Genomic DNA, 11,265 nt, shown 5'->3' on the forward strand with positions numbered 1-11,265 from the left:
CGTATCTGCCTAAAAGTAGTTCCTCAAAATTTAAGCTTTAAAGGGCACTCAATAAATATTAGTAGAAAACACAACTGCAAGAAGTTATTTACAAATTAACTTAAAATATGGCTTTTATTTAACCATATGGTTAAAATATGGAGAGATTAAAGCTAAAATAGTAATGAAGGGCTATTAAGTGGCAACTTAATAAATTATCCAAATTATTTTAAAATTAATAAGGTGGAAAAACCTGTCTTAAAATCAGTCGTAGACAGTTAATAAAAGAGCAGTAGTGTAATGTTACCCACGAAGGCCTACGGCCTATGAACAGTTTCAAGAAGTGGTTTAGGCTAAGAGGGGAAAGCAGTGCCTCCAACGGAGCTGATCATCCCCACAGCAGGCTGATAGGTGCCTGGCTTGGCAGAGATGAAGGTTCTTTCTCTACCAAGAGGGGAATGTGAAAAGGTCACAGTTCAAAGAAGTCTTCTGGTCAGAGAAGTCGATGACTTCCTTTACTGGAAAAGTCTGGTCAAGAAAGGACATGTCCCCACGCTTAATCCCACCTCTCTAGGCCCCGAGGGGTGGGCAGGGCAGGGAGACAGACCGTCCGCCTTCCCACTAGGACAACACCGGACAGCAACACCAGGGAACTGACCTGAGTCCTGACAGAGGCTCCTGGCTGAGGCTTTCCTCTGGGGCTATGGGAGGTCTGGCTGGGAGGAAGCGGCCCTGCACAGAGGGCTCTGGGGTGGGGCCGGTAGGCCTCTGGAGTGCGGTGGGCTGACCTTGGAGCTCGGGAGCACTGACGCCTCACAGGATATCAGGAAGGGCCTGGGGCTCGCTGGCATGACGCTCCGGCCACCTTTGGGCAAATGGAGGGTGCCAGAGCATAATTTAAAAAATAATCATAAAACGCCCCTCACCGAGGTAGGAAATCGAAGTGCAAAATACACTGCAAGCGTGTTACTTAAGCAAAGCCAAGTCCAATATCAAAGAAACATGGATTTTGGGAATCAGAGAACTCTGGGGTGGCTTTTGTTCTCTCCTGGTACAATAAACTGTAAGAAGCTTTTATTTTATATACTTTTATATTTATAGAGCCTCCTAATCCAGCCCTAACTTCTGGTACCATCACCCTTTCAAAACTAGGAAACTAGGAGGAAGTGCCTGACCCAGGATCACACAGGAAGCAAGGCACACACCCAGGATCTGAGCTTCCTAGTTTGTGTTTTTACCACTGCACCCCTACAGTCTGTGTATCCTAAAAGCAGCAAACATCTTTATAAAGTCTTTATGTATTTCTCCCAGAACCTAACATTAGAAATCAAAAAGAAAAAATATCCCTTGAGCCCCACCACCTTAACAGACATCGTACGTGTTTCTGTCTCCCCAAGGCACCCAGCTCTTTGCTCTGTGCCTGCCATGCTCTATCTGAAGTCTCACTAAATGCCATACTCGTGTCTGTTCTGTTTGAGCAGAAAAGGAATTTAAAGGAGGAGATTCCCAGAATTACAAAATCTGGGAAGCTTTCTGGTTGCGACAGCAAATGTACACGAGGAAAGGAAGTTAAAGTTCCTCAAAACACTTAAGACCGCGGCACTCAGAGTCCCCCAGAAGTGGCGGGGGCTGCGATCCAGAACCAGCCCAGGCGGGTCCACTCCAAAGCAACTGCTCGCAAAGCCCCACAAGAACGTCTGAGGACTTCTCCCAAGGCTCACTTCACTCCTCCCAGGACAGAGCCAGGAAGGGAAGGGAAAGCTCTTTTTAACACGGAAAGGTGTGTTTGCTTACCGTTAAAATATTAAACATTACACAAATCATTGAGTATTTCAATGTTTGGTTTTCAGGTGAGCAGTGGACCTGGTCCAGAGTGAGTGCCTATTGTGGGCTGCTAACTTCTGAGAACTCTTTTTTTTTAAAATATTTATTTTTTTGGCCACACCAGGTCTTAGTCGTGGCATGCGGGATCTAGCTCCCTGACCAGGGATCGAACCTGGGCCCCCTGCATTGGGAGCATGGAATCTTAACCACTGGACTAGCAGGGAAGTCCCTAAGAACTCTCTTGATGTCACACGGGATTCCTCTGAAAATGGCTCTCCCGGTTTGGGAAATGGTTGTCCTAGTTTGGGAGCACTGTGCCGGGTGCTTGCCACTGCGTGTTGAGTCCCGACACCTCTGCTTCCTGATTTGGGTATTTTTTTTCATTATGGGCTTGAATATGTCCTCCAGTTTCTATGTGCCCAAGCAAAAGAAGCTTTTATTTCTGCATATACAGAACAGAATGGTGGTAACGCTTCTGGAAAGGTCACTGCTGAGTGGGCCTCAAGGCCAGCAAGCAGAAGTGGACGGAGCCCCGAGGCCAGGCACATGCTGTTATGTCACGTGTCCTGTCGTATCCCGAGCTCGGTGCCTTTCCTTCCACGGAAGCCGTCAGCACAGGCCTGGGGGAAGTCATGGCTGGGAGGGAGGGGGTCTCAGTAAGGTCAAGGCAGACATCTTGCTGTCACACAGACAGCAGACAACCAGGGCTCTGCCCTCTTGACCACACATGTGGAACAGAGAGATGCCCTTGTTGGTGGTGCTCGCTGGGACTCGGCACTTTTCCTGAAGACCGAGGTGGGTGAGGACCCATCTCAGCTGGGAAAGCATTTCCTTCTCACACGGGGAGCCCACAACAGTCAGCGGTGTTAAGTCTACGTGTGTACATGCTGCAGAAGGCATGATAGGTACTTCACGTTTGCTGGTAGAATCTGTGTTTTTTTAGGATACACAAAACAAAAAAGCATCTACTCATCCAACTAACATTTGCCAAGTACTTACTGTGTGATAGGCACTTATACCAGGCACTAAAGATCTGGAAATGAAAATCACAGTGTTCTTAATCCAAGGAGTTCACAGTCTGCACATGCTTGCATGTACTGTAATCACTATAACTGAAGCCAAATGAAGCATCATGAGATTCTGGAGATCAGGATTCTGTGTGTATGTGTAAGACAGGGTGAGCTCTGGGAAGGCTCCCAGAAACAGGTGACACAGGAGACCAGTCTCCGGTTTCTTGTTAGTTGAGGTAGGGAGGGCATTATAGGATCATGAAGAAATGGAAGAGTGTGTGGGGGGAACAGCAAGTAATTCTGAGTGGCTGGGGAGGTGCACCAGGGACGGAGCCAGAAGGGGAAGCCGACCAAGGCCTTGGATGCCGTGCCAAGAAGGAAGGAGGGGTAGGGGTGGGATGGGGGGTGGGGAGGGGATCCAAAAGTGCAGTAACTCTGCTCGAGGGTGTTCTGTTTTGCTTATAATCTTTTACCCAGTATATGATCTTTTAAATTGTAAAAATATCTAATTCAGTGGATTCTGCAGATGAATGTCCAAATACCAATAAGCACTGTAAAAAATAGGCTGAAAATAGCAGGCACATTTATAGAGGGTGGTTCCCACCAGTGAATCCCACTATTGGTCTTCAAGTGGGATGAGCAAGACAATCTGCTAGAGTAAAGGAATGGCTAGAGTAAAGAAATACTTTAAAAATGAGGAAAAATTGGTTTTACTAATATTTAACACATGAATGCACCCTGGCACTCTTGCTGGCCTGTGTGTCAGCAGCCACAGCATCCTGACAGAGGAGGGGCTCTGTGACACGTGGGTGATGACTGGCCCTCGCCCGCTTGTTTACTTTAAGTCTCTCAGGTGTGTTGGAGTTTACATGCTTTGGGATATCGTGGTTGTGGTCAATTAAAAAAAAAAAATAGCTAAAGCTTTACAATACTTTGCAGTGATCTGGGGAGTTGTGAATACCTGGTTATCTTGTGACTTAGAACTTAAGGAGGAAATACATATTTTCTTTCATGAGAAGTGTCAAACCTGGAAACCTTTTTCTTTTTTTATTCAATGACAAATGAGTGCAGCAGCGTGTGAGCTAGCTTACTGGTTTTAAGCCAATGCACTCAAATCTGTCCCTTCCAGGAAAAGGTGACAATGCATGAGTTACAGCTTTTCAAAATAATCTATGCCAAGAACAGAGCATTTATGAAAACAGACGTTTGGCGATGTTTCCACAGGTGTGTGACTGTATTGCCAAGGATGTGGCAAGTGCACCATTCCACATGAACACTGACACCTGCACAGCAAAAGCTTTGGGAACCAGGACTTTCACCTCCCCTGATAGCCCCTGAACACTTAGCAGCCCAGATTCATCAAGAGCCCTCGAATGACTGGCAGGTGGGATTGAAAAACAAGTACCAGACGCAGAGCAAGTCTGCATGCTTCCCTGAGGTTCACTGTGCTTACCTGTGAACCCCTCAAGAACCAGGAACTGAAATAAACAGAACTCAGAACCACACCTTCAAATGCTGGACTCAGGTTTCACCAAGTTTATAAATAGGATGTAGACTTGATCACATGGCTTTCTTTTAAAAACAGCACACATTTGTATAATAGATTATGTACTACTGATACACTGAAAAATTTAATCGTGTTCACTTCGCCTCTCATCCACTTAATAGGTCTTTATTTGTATGTGTTTCTATGTCCATGATATTCAAGACAGTAGTATATGGCTTTCTTTTACAATAAATAAATAAAACGTATGGTGGTGCATGCTCAAATTCTTTTACGTATAGCAGTGAACAGGAAAAAAGCTTGTGGACAACTTATTTACAGAAATGACCCTTGTGTGTTTAAGGTGGGAACAAATGCCACAAGCCGCAGTCATTGTCCAAGAGCCCCATGAGGCCAGGTTCAAGGCCATGGTCATTTGCATTGGGAGGCCCAGATGGAGACCTAGTTTACGGGTCTCACACTCAATGCCATCGCCTGTGCTGTCCTGGGTCAGGGCGGCGGGCTCCTCAGAATCATGTGGCTCTGAGTTTACACTGGAGCTCCTGGCAGGGAGTGGTGGGGTATATTTTTGAGCCAAAGGTGTGGCCCAGAGGAGGCTATCAGGAGACAGTTCTACAAAATCTGTGCCACTGCCTGCTCCTAACCCCTGCTGCAGCCTCGGGCCCATTCCCCATCCTGCTAGCCTTCTGCCTCTCTAGGTGTAGGAAATGAGGTAAAGAGGCAATTGAGAATCCCCAGAGAGAGGTAACCATGGATCTTCTGCAACAAGCAAGGCAGCAAGCTCATTACTCAGCTCCTGCAACCACACTTATCTGCCTGTTGACTCCAAATCTCTCCAAATGTGGCGAACGACTCAGCCAGTCAGGGGGACAGGCACTGTCCAAGTCTCCCAGGACAGGGACTGCCACACCTTACACTTTCCCGGGAGTGTGTGGGCCTTCTGTGGTTTTGTCGGCTTGGAGTATCACCCACCATTCCCATCTCTACTTTCTGAAATCCTTCCTATCATTTCCCAGTCCAGGTCTGGCCCCTCTGTGAAGCCGCCACTGACAACCCTGACTGGTTCACGGGTTCTTTGTCTTGGCTTCACAATGGAATCTTCTGGGATACTTTAAGACAGAAACTGATGCTGGAGGCCCACCCCTGGAGATTCTGGGCTGTGGCCTGGGCATGGGACTCTTTCCCGGGTGATTCTAACATGCAGTCAGGGTTGACACCTTCTGCTCTTGTCGAAAGCCATCCCTCCACCTTTGCATACTTGAGGCAGCTTTTCTGGATGTCTCATGTAGCACTTATCTCTTTCTGTCTTAGGTCAGTTACTTGTGAATAAATCATCTCTTTAGCTCCATCCTAAGGTCCCCGATCGTGCACAGAGCCTTGCCCATCATTCTCCCCAGAGTTCTAGAATGCTCCCCGCCCCGTAACAGACTCAATAGCAGAGGAGTCTACTGCTGTTTCAGGAAGCAGGGCTGGAAAAGAAACTGTCAACTAGGGAGTCTTACCTGGGCCTTCCCAGTTGAGACTAAGTTAAAACAGGTTCCCATGGACTGCCTGGCATATGCACTGTGGAAAGCTAGTAACTCAGAAAAAAAAAAAAAAAAAAAACCAACAGCTTGAGCTCCCTCTCTTGTTCCAAAAGGCTGTTTCAACAGAATGATGATAGATCACCTTAGAGAAGGAAAGATGTCATCCTGTTTGTCAAATATAGTAAGCAAGTGTTCAATTAAAAAAACCAAACAGGGCTTCCCTGGTGGTGCAGTGGTGGAGAGTCCGCCTGCCGATGCAGGGGACGCGGGTTCGTGCCCCGGTCCGGGAAGATCCCATGTGCCATGGAGCGGCTGGGCCCGTGAGCCATGGCCGCTGAGCCTGCGCGTCTGGAGCCTGTGCTCCGCAATGGGAGAGGCCACAGCAGTGAGAGGCCCGCGTACAGAAAAAAAAACAAAAAACAAACCAAACAAACCTCTGAGAAGTTAAAAAGGTGGGGGGATTCCCATGGTATCCATTTTTACCTGTTTTCCCTTTCTTTTACTTTTCCAATGATGTTAACTTTCTAAAGGAAAACATCCTTAACCTTTTCACATTTACAAAAGGCAGCATCAAAATGTTCTGAATCAAATGATATAGCTGCTCAGGAGAAAAGAGCATAACTCTTCCACTTGCACCTTGCCTGGATTTCCACACTGCTACAGGGTCTCATCCACTTCTTCAGCAAGCGTTCCTTCAGTGCCTCTCATGTGCCAGGTGCTGGCTATGTGCTAGAAGTGCAAGCCCCACAAGAGACAATCTGTGCCTTCAGGGAGCTCACAGATCAGGAGGCAAAGGGGCAAACAGAAACAACCCTATCAGGTAACAGGCTTTAATTAGGCAACGTCCAAGGAAGTGAGGAGGGGCACTCATGCATGTGACAAATATGCACTAAGCATGTGTCCTAAGCCCTCATTTAGGAGATAGTCCCTGCTCTCATGAAGCTTATAGTCTAGTTCAGGAAGGAGCCAACACCTATGTAAACACAAATTCATACCAAGCACAGACTGAACATGGGCACCAGGGCTGTTGCAGGCCCTTCTGCCTAGACCAGGAGGTCCCTTTCCTTCTGTCCCCCACACAACTCCCACCACTAACAGTGGACCACTGGACCCCCATTCTGAGGCTCATGAGAAGGCGGGTTTGGGAACAGGGCGGACTCCGTTACGGGGATGCATTCCCACCCACACTGGGAATCTCTGCACCGAGAGATGAGCCAGCAGCATCCTTGGCGGGCCTGCCTCAGCTCCCCAGCCTGTGATGCCGCCTGGCTTTAGCAGGCAAGTGCTCAAACTGTCTGCCGGGTGAAGGCCAGCGGGTCTTAGCGTGGTAAATGTCTGTCCACCCTCCTCGGCTCGGCACAAAGGATTCCACAACGATTCTAGCTCCGGGAACGTTACGTTTCCCCAAGGGGGGGCCGGCTTTGGAGAAATGCCTGAGGGGATGAGGACACGCCCAGAGGCTCGTGCCGAGGGGAAGCCTGAGTCAGGGCGGCCTTGCACTGCTGGGAGATGCACCTGCTGCGCCGCCGGAGGAGGCCGCGGGCAGGGCGGGGGCGGGGCAGGGCCGCGGGAGGGGCCGGGTGCCCGGCCGGGGAGGGGGCCCCGGGCGGGGAAGCGGCCCCCAAATCTCGAGCCTTGGGAGCCAGCGCGCGCGAGCGGCGGGTTCTGAGGCACTCACCGACCCTTAGCGCCCGGGCGGCAGCGGCCGGGGCGCTGCCCTCTCGCGGGGTCCCCTCCCTCGGCTCCCGGCTCTGCTCTGGCCTCGCGGCGGCGGCGACCGCTGCCGCTGCTGACAACTGCTAGGCCGCCACGGCGGGGAGGGGCGCCTGAGACCCGCGACGGGCAGAGGACCGGGACGCTCGGGGTCCTGCAAGAGGCGCCCCTCGGCCGGCCCACGCATGCGCAGTGTGCCGCCCTGCGGGTGCCAGCCCCGCCCCGGGACGCCCCGCCCCTGATCGCGCGTGCGTAGGGCTCAGCGCGCCCGCTACAAGGCCGGCAGGAGGGGCGACACGCGGGAGTCTGGGCGAGGGCTGGATCCGGTAGGAGAATCGCGTGGTCCGCAGGGACTTACAGGCGGCTGAAGTAGTCTTCGCCCGAACCTCTGCCTTCCCTGGCCATCCTCCATTTGCCCTCCAGCACTGTCTTTCTGTTGGGCGCCGTACACCTCACGGAGGGAGGGTGCTTTGCTGCCTCAGGCCTGGCACGAACGCTGCTGGGCGGAAGAGGCCCTGGGGGTGGACCTTCCTAGGAAATTTCTAGAAAACGACGCTGGGGTGGGCAGGACGGCCCAGCGTCCGTGAGTGTGGCCGCGGTCCCGGGGCGCAGTTCAGAGGGGCAGGGAGGCCTCGGGGTCACCTCAGGCAGGAGGGTCGAGAGTCAGGGTCAGGGTTACCTCAGGAGGGTCATGGGTCGGGTCGGGGTCCCCTGAAGCCGGGAGAGTTGTGAGGCTGGGTTGGGGGTCACCTTGGACGGGAGGGTCCCGAGGCCCGACAGGGATCACCGGGGGCGGAGGGTCTCGAGGCGTGGGCGGCGCGTGGCTAACAGTCCACGCGGGCTGGCCCCTCGGCTCCCGACTGCCCAGGTCGTGAGCGCCGCCAGCGGCCCATCATTTTCGAGGATCCTCCCGCGGCCCGACGTGCACCTGCCGGCTGGCTGCCCAACTGCCCTGCTTCCCTCTGCCCAGCCTCTGGCGGCTCCTGGTTGAGGTCGCCGCCCCAGGACGCCGCCTGCTGACCAGCCAGGCCCCGTCCCCGCTCCAGGCGCGCCTCTGGAATGAGGACAAGACTGACTGAATCGTAAAGTAATGACCCAATTCGGGAGGCAGACCTCTGCCCCCCAAGACTGTTTATGGATTAGTGATAAGAGCGTCTCAGTGCCCCATTTTTTTACTTAACATCTTTTATTATCTGAAGTAGTGTTATTTACTTGTTTATTTTTTTCTGTCTCTCACCAAAAGATGGGCTCCATGAGTAAAGGGACTTTGTCTAGTTCATGGCTACATCCCAGGGTCCTAGCATGTCTGGCACAGAGGAGGCTTTTGATAGATGTTTGTTGAATGAAAGGGTCACAAAGACCTGGCTTCAAATCTTGACCCTATCCCCTAACTAGTGCAGGCATGGCATTTAAACTTCCTGAACCTCAATTTCCTATCCCTGAAATTAAAATAATACCAAACTCAAAGGTAATTAGTATTTCAAAGTGAAATGAGAAAAAAACATAAGTGCTTATCGCAATACCTGGCACATAAATGCCAAATAAATGGTAGTATAATGGAAATATAACTAGAGACTTATGTAGTCTGGTCTCTGTAATGAGGATTCAGAAAAAAAAATTGAAGGCAATTACTGGTTAGGTAGAAAAGTGGATTATTAGTATGTGACAAACATCTTAAAAACCGTCTTTCCCCATTATTCCTCACAGACTGCACCCCTTCCCTCCCAACAAAAGTGTTGGGAAAAACTCTATGAACCTGGCTGACTCGTCCTTCTCTTCACCCTGCTTCTCTTAATCTTTTTTAATTTCAGGAACCCATCCTTCCCATTTCTAACTTACATTGGTTACACCTTGCAATTTTTTTCAAACCCCTTCTAAACCTGATCCCAGTTTTGCATAACCAAATCCAGAAACAGAACTGGCTGACTCAGAATTTCCCTTATATGGAAGGTGAGGGTAGGGGCACAGGAAAAAGAATGACCATGCAGATCAAGACGGACATCTGGGGACTTCCCTGGTGGCGCAATGGTTAAGAATCCGCTTGCCAATGCAGGGGACACGGATTCAAGCCCTGGTCCGGGAAGATCCCACATGCTGCGGAGCAACTAAGCCCGTGCGCCACAACTACTGAGCCTATGCTCTAGTGCCTGGGAGGCACAACTACTGAGCCCACGTGCCACAACTGTTGAAGCTTGAGCGCCTAGAGCCCATGCTCTGCAACAAGAGAAGCCACCACAATGAGAAGCCCGCGCACTGTAACAAAGAGTGGGCCCCGCTCGCCGCAACTAGAGAAAGCCCGTGTGCAGCAACAAAGACCCAACACAGCCAAAAATAAATAAATTTATTAAGAAAAAAAAAACAACTGCAAAGAATTCTATATCTTTGTTCTTAATCATGTTAGGGTGCCTGCTATTGTAATTACTATCAATTATCATAATCATGAACGGGAGGGTGTGAAGGTCACTGGCAAAGGCAGATTGTCACATGCAAAGATTCCAGGCTCTAGACTCCTGTTCAAAAACAACTGCCCACAGTGGGCTGGACTCTTCTGATGCTTTTCAACAATCACTGAAAAATCCACCAATGTTCTGCTCAAGGCCCACTACTGAAAAAATCAGAACAAACCTAGATGCTCCATCTAGTCTTCTCCTTCCATCGGGAGGCCCACATAATGGTCATAATTTTGTTCAAAGTACACAGTAGAGATGAGACCGGAACCCAGGTGTTCAGGTTTGTGAGCTCTTTAATATTCTCTGGTACGTGAATTACTCACATTTATATACCATGAATATATGCATATATATGCATATATGAAATTACATGGTATACTTCTTGGGATTCACATGGCTCAGACATTTCTCAAAGATTGATGGCAAATGTTAAAGTCGATGGTGTCACTCATAAACAAATGTTATGGCTTTACAAAAGGCAGTAAACCTAGTCATTATAATAGTTGGCCGACATACATAATAATATACCTATATATACTATATGCGTTTTTAAAATGAAACCAATATTTTAGCACCTGTTTCTTTTGAGAGGCCCAAATACTATCTAGCTATACCTACATATGCTTATATATGTATTTTTTTTTGTATGGTAGTTACTGATATTCAATGCAGAATTAATTTAATTTAATTAATTTACTTGGTTGCTGTGGGTCTTAGTTGTGGCAGGCGGCCTCCTTAGTTGCAGCATGCAAACTCTGAGTTGTTGCATGCGTGTGGGATCTAGTTCCCCTATCAGGGATCGAACCCGGGCCTCCTGCATTGGGAGCACAGAGTCTTACCCACTGCACCACCAGGGAAGTCCCCAATGCAGAATTTTAGAATGGGGCTTTTCCAGTTGCTTCCATAGGACTATGTTATAATTGGGGGATGCCTTCTAAACTAAGGGCTGTACACATACTCCTTCATTCAGTGGTTAAGAGGCATTATATTGTAGTGGTTAAAACTGGTTATGGACTCTGGCCACACAGCCTCAAATTGAATCCCAGATCTTAATGTCTTAACTTTTCTGTGCCTTGATTTCCTTGTGTAAAATGGGGATTGTATAGTACCCACTTCATAGGATTGTTGTGAGTATTCGATGTATCAAAACATATAAATCCATGGTATATTTCTCCATCTGTTTGTATCATCTTTAATTTCTTTCATCAGTGTCTTATAGTTTTCTGCATACAGGTCTTTTGTCTCCTTGGGTAGGTTTA

At 49.2% G+C, this 11,265-nt stretch overlaps 1 protein-coding gene across 1 annotated transcript in view; it reads right to left on the reverse strand.

Annotated features, from left to right (window-relative positions):
* The window catches only part of ABCA3 (ATP binding cassette subfamily A member 3), a 45,161-nt gene extending 37,431 nt beyond the window's left edge, over nucleotides 1–7,730 (reverse strand). Inside the window, exon 1 of the mRNA XM_029220393.1 lies at nucleotides 7,522–7,730. The gene's annotated coding sequence lies outside the window, so the exon portion shown is untranslated. The remainder of the gene's footprint in view (nucleotides 1–7,521) is intronic.
* Between the last annotated feature and the right edge of the window lie 3,535 nt (nucleotides 7,731–11,265).

Source organism: Monodon monoceros, unplaced genomic scaffold (assembly GCF_005190385.1).
Source record: "Monodon monoceros isolate NGI ecotype Baffin Bay Population unplaced genomic scaffold, NGI_Narwhal_1 Super_Scaffold_13, whole genome shotgun sequence".
Classification (NCBI taxonomy): domain Eukaryota; kingdom Metazoa; phylum Chordata; class Mammalia; order Artiodactyla; family Monodontidae; genus Monodon; species Monodon monoceros.